The sequence below is a fragment of the Adiantum capillus-veneris genome, chromosome 5, assembly GCF_014529385.1.
Source record: "Adiantum capillus-veneris isolate H3 chromosome 5, ASM1452938v2, whole genome shotgun sequence".
NCBI classification, from domain to species: Eukaryota; Viridiplantae; Streptophyta; class Polypodiopsida; order Polypodiales; family Pteridaceae; genus Adiantum; species Adiantum capillus-veneris.
Window position 1 is genome coordinate 164923796 of NC_140935.1, and position 9072 is coordinate 164932867.

The window sequence follows — 9072 nt, forward strand, 5'->3', positions numbered from 1 at the left end:
TTGTGTTCCTATCATTGAAACCAATTCTAAACCCCACTCCGTTTTCAAAAAAAGTTATCCACATTGACTTCTCTTAGCATTTATCTCTTTACACCATGCTAACTTATCTAATCTCTATCATCAAGTTTGGTAGCATTGCTAAATCAAGATAGACCAAAAGGAGGACTCTCTCTCTACCCACCCCAATAGAAGGAGAGAACTCTTAAGTTTGTTGAACAAAGGATAGCATCTCATGAAAGATAGTATTTATGAGAATCTTCAGGCTTGGTCTTAAAGAATGCTTTGCAACACCTTACATATATCCATGTTTGTTAAACTCTATCAAGAGGTTGTGCCATGTATCATTTTTAGAAATACAATAAACTATACATGTAGAAAGAGAGTATTAATAGTGTTCTAATTGGAACATAAGATAGCCCTATGAGAATACATGTCATGTTTCCTTGATCGCAGCAAGGTGTTGGTCACATAGTAGTACTATATATAAAGCAGCTTATATTTTTCAAGGACGAGAGACCCTCCATGTGTCACTCGCTGCTTCACTTAAGAGAAAATCTTGCAAAAAAAAAGTGAAGGGTTAATTTTAAAATGCAAAAATAAAGGGTAACATTGTAAGAAGTGTAAGGCTTCTCCAAATCTAAAGTCAATAGACTTTCTACTTTGCATAGAATAAATGTTTAAGTTTCAATTTATATAACAGAAAAATGATAATTTTAGTAAATATTTTATTATTTAATAAGAATTTAATTTTTGAATAGATATATTTGAATTTATCTTTTCAAGGGGTTTTTTTCAAGGCCAATATTGATATTTTTTTGAGATTTTAAAGATTTTGTCTTTTTTGAAGAAATAGAGAGAGAGAAAAGCTCGCCTCATGTTGACTTGGTGATGTCTTGCTTTGAGGACATGCACGCAAATAAAGACCTATCCACGTTAGAGAGAGAGAGAGAGAGAGAGAGAGAGAGAGAGAGAGAGAGAGAGAGAGAGAGAGAGAAAAGATTTTATCGTTGAGCTCATAGGCAGTATATCTCACCAAGGGCATTCTTCAAGCCCTTCCAACTTCCAAGATATTATGGTTTTCTTCGCATTATAGTGTACTTTTAAAAGGATAGCTAACGGTTTTCACCGGTAGAAAATGGATGAAATGCCTAATAAAACCAACCCTCATATTGGCACCCCAAATGAGGAGAGAGATTGCACAATTGACGTACCTTTTACCGGTTCTCGAATATTTTGTCCTTTTTATTTTTAAGAGTTAAAATGTGGGCCATGCTTAAAAACCTATCAATTCTGTAAATTTTGACACGCAAGGGTATCTATTAAAAATCAATGAGAGAGAGAGAGAGAGAGAGAGAGAGAGAGAGAGAGAGAGAGAGAGAGGATAACTTTTAAGCCCCCAGCGAATGATGCGGCAAGGAGAAGCAAAATGTTCAAGGGTGTAAGAACAATTTAAAAAGACACTAAAAGTTACACGAGTCTTCAAAAAAAGTGAATATCTATGGGGGGGGGGGAGAGAGAGAGAGAGAGAGAGAGAGAGAGAGAGAGAGAGAGAGAGAGAGGGAGAGGTTTTGCTGCGGGGGGATTACTGTACTAGAACAATAACAGAAGGCCTCAAGACCTATGTGGAAAATCTTTGATTCAAGCATAATATATATATAATTATATATACATACACACACATACATATATTTACTTATTCACATAGATACATACATTCATACGTACACATACACACACACACACACACACACACACACATATATACATATACATGTGTCTCTGTGTGTATACTTATTTATTTATTTATATACACAGACACGTGCATATGTATATATGTGCGTGTGTGTGTGTGTAGAAAAAACTATCAAAATACCCCTCTAATTTGTGGAAATTTCCAAAATATCACTCAATTTTCAAAAAGCCCAAAAATACCACAAATATTTTGTCATAAATTCCCAAAATTCCATTCAAAATTTTCAAAATTCCCAAAATACTCTTGGTTGTGAGATTAAATTTCTCGAACAATAAAAAACCACGTAGCTTTTCATAAGAAAATTGATTCTCTTTGAATACAAGAAGCTAAAACTAGAATCTGAGTTGGTTATGTAGGCTTTGGAGATGATCATTTTTAGACATAATATGTATATGTATGCATATATACATGTATACATATGTATGGATGTATGTACACACATACAACTTTACGTCTTAAAAACAACCATAATTTCAATGGAATATCTATTCATAAAGTCTTGAACTAAATCACACATTGTGTGTGTGTGTGTGTATGTGTGTGTGTGTGTGTGTGTGAGAGAGAGAGAGAGAGAGAGAGAGAGAGAGAGAGAGACTTATGACTCGACAATCCAAATTCGATGGTCCGAATGACCCCCAATGCCGATCCCATTGGAATGTGTCGGGGCTAGATTGTGCGGAGCATAAAGAACTCCCTTTTCCTTTCTAGCCTTGAACTTTATACTTCAGCTTCAAAAAATATAGAACTTTCAAAGATTTCATGCATTGTATAATGTTGAGCTAAAATTTCGCACTTGGCACCTTCAAGTATAATTTTCCTTCTAGCTCCGAGAATGTGCACATTGCATGTTGTAGCTTTGCACAGAGGGATGATCTTGGAGTCAATTTACGCTACCTACACCTTATGTGGGACAGCATGAGCACGGGCATGCGCACGCACGCGCGCGCGCACACACACACACACACACACACACACACACACACAGAGAGAGAGAGAGAGAGAGAGAGAGGGGGGGGGGGGGGGGGGGGGGGAGGTTTCTCGAATAGGGCTGCTAAAAATAATTTTTCTAATCAAAGAAATCTTAAAATAAACAACTGCATAATAAAACAGGCTTTTAAATTTTAGGTTGACATTTGAAGAATTGATAGTATTGACACTAAAACTTGCAATTTTTTGTCAATTTTCTTCATTGGCAAGCTTGAAATCTATCAAAAAATTTGCAATTTTAATGGCAAAAATACACTAAACCTGGCTTATTGCAAACATTGGGAATCTCAAATAGCCCCAAAATAGAAGAGCATGATAGACATAGAAAAGATGAATGCCCCAGTACATCCACGATCATTCTCACCACCCGAAGCACACCTATTGAAAATCTGCTACACCCTTGCATGGGGCACCGGTGTGTGTGTGTTAGAGAGAGAGAGAGAGAGAGAGAGAGAGAGAGAGAGAGAGAGAGAGAGAGAGAGATGAGCCCTAGAGGCATCCATGTGTCACTTAAAAGGATTACTCTACTTTTTCTTTTGAAGGCCATAAAGAAACTCCATCCCTTAAATTTAATACTTTGATATCTATACTGCTTCCTAATTGAGCTTGAGAAATCCTCGAGCACTCAAGCCTTCCATGCATTAAAAAGTGCTCTATCTCTCTCTCTTGCATGTGCGGCACGTGCGCACGTGGGTGAAGCACCACTTTTTTCAAGAATGCAGAACCTCACAGGCATCAACAATCGAGATGGCTGTCTTCGCTATTTCCATGCCACTACTGTTTAGGGAGCATAAATTGGCTTGCGAGAGAAGCTAGAACTACAACACCACAAGTCTAGGGCTCCTGGTCCCAACTCGATGGCCACAGCTCTCGCACGCGCGCACACACGTGTGTGTGTGTGTGTGTGTGTGTGTGTGTGTGTGTGTGTGTGTGTGTGTGTGTGTGTGTGTGTGTGTGAGAGAGAGAGAGAGAGAGAGAGAGAGAGAGAGAGAGAGAGAGAGAGAGAGAGAGAGAGAGAGAGAGCACTCGCATCCAGTCCCCATGGAAGCTGTGTTAGTTCCCTTTCAACGCTTCTCCTCTACATGCGACGAGATTGGCCGTGCGACTATGCTTTTCAACCTTTCATGTCTCAACTCCCTGCCACACAAGTGGTGTCATCGGTGGGTGCTCTTCTTGCACCTTGCTCAGCTACGCGATGGACGTTAGAGCGAAGGAGGTTCTTCCTACACACTCACAACGTATCTTCGATTGGAATGCGTAAGCTCAAGGTTTATTGTGGCAACTATTTAGTTCACAAGGAAAAATGTTACCTTTCCAAGAAAATAGACACCTGCTTAGAAGTGGAAGCAAGATAGGCAAGTGTCTATGTGTTACCACGATAAAAAGATCAGACTCTGTTGGTATACAAATCCCTAAAAGAAAAAACTCATGTAATGAAGAGTAAATTTAAACTCTGTTGGGATTGGAGGTGTCTTTTTGAAGAACTTGGAATTGTTTACAAACTAAGGACTATGAGATCAATATTTAAGTGAAAACCCTTTCTTGGTGCCTATCTCAAGAAAGGGGAAGATAACTCAAAGATATTAGTAAGCTCGTGTATGTACAAAAGGAAACTGAGTAAAAGGGATAGGGGATTAGGTAAGGTAGGGAGCTAACCAAAGATACCTCATATGGCACTATGTCAATATCTGAAAGAATAAGAAGGATATCGCTATTGGTTATAACTGAGTAAAAGGGATAGGGGATTAGGTAAGGTAGGGAGCTAACCAAAAAGATACCTCATATGGCACTATGTCAATATGTGAAAGAATAAGAAGGATATCGCTATTGGTTATGACAATATGTAAGGAGTCCATGTGAGGCATGGTGACATATTCAAGCCAATAGTAAGGCCAATGCATTTTATGCAGGCATAAGAGGGGAAACATATGGCAAAGTAGGTTTGCGGTAGTTTAATTTATAATCAAAATCGACTAAATTGTAGTAAAACGTAGATGTGCATGTCAATATAGCCATAAAGATTGAGTACAATCCATCAAATTGATGGTGGCAAAGAAAAATTCACAAAGGAGAAATGGTGGCAACCTGATAAATTTTGTGTTTGTTGCTTATCAAAGCTACTATATTGAGATCAAGATGTACATAGTGTGAGGAAGGTTTATAATATTCTTGGCATTGCAATAACATGCGTGATTCAAATAAGCTGGTGGGAATCTGGGATTTGGATGTTTCATGAAGGATCATAGGTTGTGACTTATTGCATGCCTAAAAAAGAGTAGAACGCTAAACTCTACCATTGAGATATATATGAATCGTATCAAACAATATGCTATTCATAGATATTGACAATATACTAAGAGCATGCAACCCTCTTAAAATACCATTTTCTCATGCACATCTTCTATCTTTATTCTAAAACTACATAGTTGACAAGTTTCACGGTAGTTCTTATAAAAATACCGAGACATGTTTTTCTTCTTTTTTGCTTTACCCATTGCATTGAACTTATTGCAACGGTGTAAAGTGAGAGCATAGGGAAATAACATGCATTAGCGCCTTGGCATTGACACGATACACACCATCAAAAGCTTACTTGGATACCAAAACATGGCCCCTTTATCACAAATGTGGTGATCACCCATGCCAAGCAAGGTGCTCACATTGAAGCAATCACTGCAACACTTTTGCGGTGTGTGTGTGTGTGTGTGAGAGAGAGAGAGAGAGAGAGAGAGAGAGAGAGAGAGAGAGAGAGAGATTATGATCATCTCCATTATCTCCTCATAATAATCTCTCTCTCTCTCTCTCTCACACACACACACACACACACACACACACACACACACACACACACACACACACACACACACACACACGGAATGTGATCAATATACAAAACACTCCTTGGTTGGTCCAACCTCATTGTACACACTACATAAGCAACATTACATAGAGCAAGCCACACCTTTAAGGTGGTCGTCATGCAAGGCACAATTATCAGTAATTGGTAATTGAGTCTACTATGCTCTATTTTGAGAAATTCAATGATTATTGAGCTTACTCCATGGTCGGGCAAAAAGACTGAGTCAAAACTAAACCTACATTGCTACCACCTGGTGGTTGATCTCCAACCATGAGCTGGTAGTTGGCCTTGGACACGTCTCACAATAAAACGTCTGCTCTGCATGTGCTGCAGCTGCCATGGCCATGTAACCGTCTCTCTCTCTCTCTCTCTCTCTCTCTCTCTCTCTCTCAAAGAGGTGCAGACAACATCGTCAACATGCACAAGCTTTAAGAAAACAAAAAAAAGAAGGTACAGGTGATAGGCCTTTGCAACTATGGCATTTTTGGCATACTTACAAGAGCCTTGGCATAGTAGAATTGAGTTGTTTCACTCAGGAGGCTCAATTATCCGCCCAACGTACTTATAATTGAACCTTGTGTGACCACGCCCTAAAGTCAGCTTTCTATAGTTGTTGATAATCCACGATGTTAAGGACACCTAGGCCATGGGGCCTTACCTTTGCTTTTAGAACCACAAAGCCCTTGGAGAACCCACGATTTTGCAACTCTTTTTTTAAAATTTTATGACCCAGCAATGCGCGGGTCACATACTAGTACTTTCTTAAGCGCTTATTATCCCTTGTCGTCCTGTATGGGTTGAGAGCATCTTGAGCGTGCTCGTTATCTAAGCCATTGGGCACATTAAAAAAAAAAATTGTTAGCATTTTATCTTTAGCACATACTTTCTAAAGCACAAATTATTTAAGTTCTCAAGCCTTGTTCTCATCTCCAGTGCATGATTTCTTAAGCGTATTTTATTTAAGTTCTCAAGCCTTAAGATCATCTTCAGCGCTCGCTTGCTCTCAGGATTGGCGCTTTTTATCTTAAACACTTTCTTAAGCGTATTTTATTTGAGTTCTCAAGCCTTAAGATCATCTTCAGCTCTCGCTTGCTCTCAGGATTGGTGCTTGTTACTTAAACACTTGTTATCTTCAGCACTAGTTATCTTCAACGCCCTTTGCTTTTATTGTCTCTTCACTAGGGGTGGTTCCCCTAGGCTTATAGCCCCCGATCCCCCTCTGTAACGCCTAAAGTTTTTGTGGGTAAAATGGATTCCGATGCCCTGTCCATGGAAGAGGACATCATCAGGTTCTCGCAAAGGCTTGCAGCCAGAAGGATGTCGACCATTGATGGAACAACACCAATGGATGAAGGGGAATAGTTGTATTTGCAACCGTTAAATGACGTCATAAAATGAAGAGCATGGCTCAAACAAGGGTCAGGCCCAGTCTAGCAATAATAATCTCTCAGAGGACAAGGTCCTCTTGGGGAAAGAAAAAGGAAATGAGATGGCCCAACCTGCTCAAGTATTCAACTACGAGGTGAAGACCCTCAAGGTGGGTGTGCCCTAGGGGAAGATTGATACGAATGTGAACAAAGGGATCCATGGTCTCTGCTACTCTTCGACCAGGCGTCTCGTTCATGAGCATCTTGAAGAGCCGAAATCGAAAAGACTGCACTAAAGTCACAGGTGTTGAGTCATCAAGTGAGGGGGGTCGTGATAAATTAAAGGATGTTATAGCTCGGCTCGAGAAGGAGCTGAAGAAAGTAAACAGACAGTTATTAGAAGGCGGCCCAACTGGTAACAAAAGAACTTTTCTCTCAAGTTGAATACAGTGGGCGTCTTGCAAGAGTAGCCTTACGCTCGTGTTTGGTTTCAATGGGAGAGTCCCTAAAAAATTTGAACTAATCCAATGGATCCAAGGACGGCAAATTCTTGGTCTTGGGGGGGCAATTGAAAACACCAATTACCTAGCCAAGAGATTCTGCACAGTCAGATTCAAGGAGGTTTTTCGACGTGTCAAAGATCCTAAAAAAAGGCCCCCTAGTATTTAATAGGACCACCGTGTGTGTGGTGCCATGGGAACCAGTATTTGATTCACCGGAGTCTCTCCAAGGGATTCATCCTGGATGGGTCGAGTTTGTAGGTTTTCCTTGCTGGATGTGGGATACCATTAGGTTGCTTGCCAGTCATCTGGCACCCCCCTATTTGTCCCTAACAAGAGCGGTCTAGGTAGATTCTCTAATTGTGTGTATATAGGCTAGAATAACTCTTAGACACCACCTAAGAGCATTGGTGATCAATGTCGGAGCTTGACTTATTACTATATCGCTCAATTTTGGGACGTATTTTGGGGTGTGCTTTGAATGTAACAAGTTTGGGCACTTTGCCAAGGATTTCCCCATGAAGATTAATAGTAATTTTGCCTCTAAAATGCAACATGCCAGGGTAGGGCTCGACAACCAAGCCCCTATGAAGGAAGCTCTATGGAAGAGAAGAAAAATCAAAGGAAGAATAACGGGGGGTCAAGAGTAGATGAGTAAAAAGAGGATATAATGTATGATAAGGAAGACACTAAATTGTAGGAGAAGTCTATGGGAAAATTGGGGTTGCACACTGCAATTCCCCGAAGGCACATGCAATGTTAAGACGATGGTCTTCCATTCTTCAACACCGAAACTTTGGACAGTGACAACTTCATTGGTTGTGCAAGTCCTAGGTCTGAAGAGGATCAAAAGGGTGAATGTAGTAGCAATCTGCATCGTCAAAAAATAATGAAGCCTTGGAAGGGATTTTCTCCTCACTCCCCCCCCCCCCCCCCCAAAAAAAAAAAAACTAAAGGGAGGGTCTTGTGCACTCACACTCCACAACCCCTTTGAAGCGCTTCAGACAAAGGAGCCACAGGTAGATGGAGAGCCCCCTGATTCTCCTAGATCCAGGGAGCCAAAAATGGTAGGGATCGGATGTTGAAACATTCGTCCCTCTATCCCAATGATGGAAGCTCTAGCTATCCAATCATGGAACGTGAAAGGATTGAAGACCCGAAAGAATCACACTCTCTTCTGGGAGGAAGTTAGAAAGGATAAGGAAGTGAATTGGTGGGCCAAGAGCATCATCTGGATGCTCACAACAAAAGAAACAGACATTGGGGAAGAAGTTGGTGTTCTATGGAGAGAAAGTGGATGGGTTCAGTGGCATCCTCTCTATTGTGTGTTGTGGACATGGACCTGTAGCCAATGTGGTCCTAATCACCCTTTTGGGAGGGCACTTGGAGTGAGAATCAGCTGGGCAGGAAAATATATCACCATAATAAACATTTATGGCCCTTGCAATGCTAAGGATAGAGCCAAATTGTGGATGCATCTTAGGGATACCTCTAGTGAAGGAGAATGGTAATGGTAGGTGACTTTAATATGGTGGAGAAGAGCAAAGGAAAACCAAGGGGGTGGTCCAGGCTCCCAGTGGGAGTAATAAGTTGCTCGTAATTGGG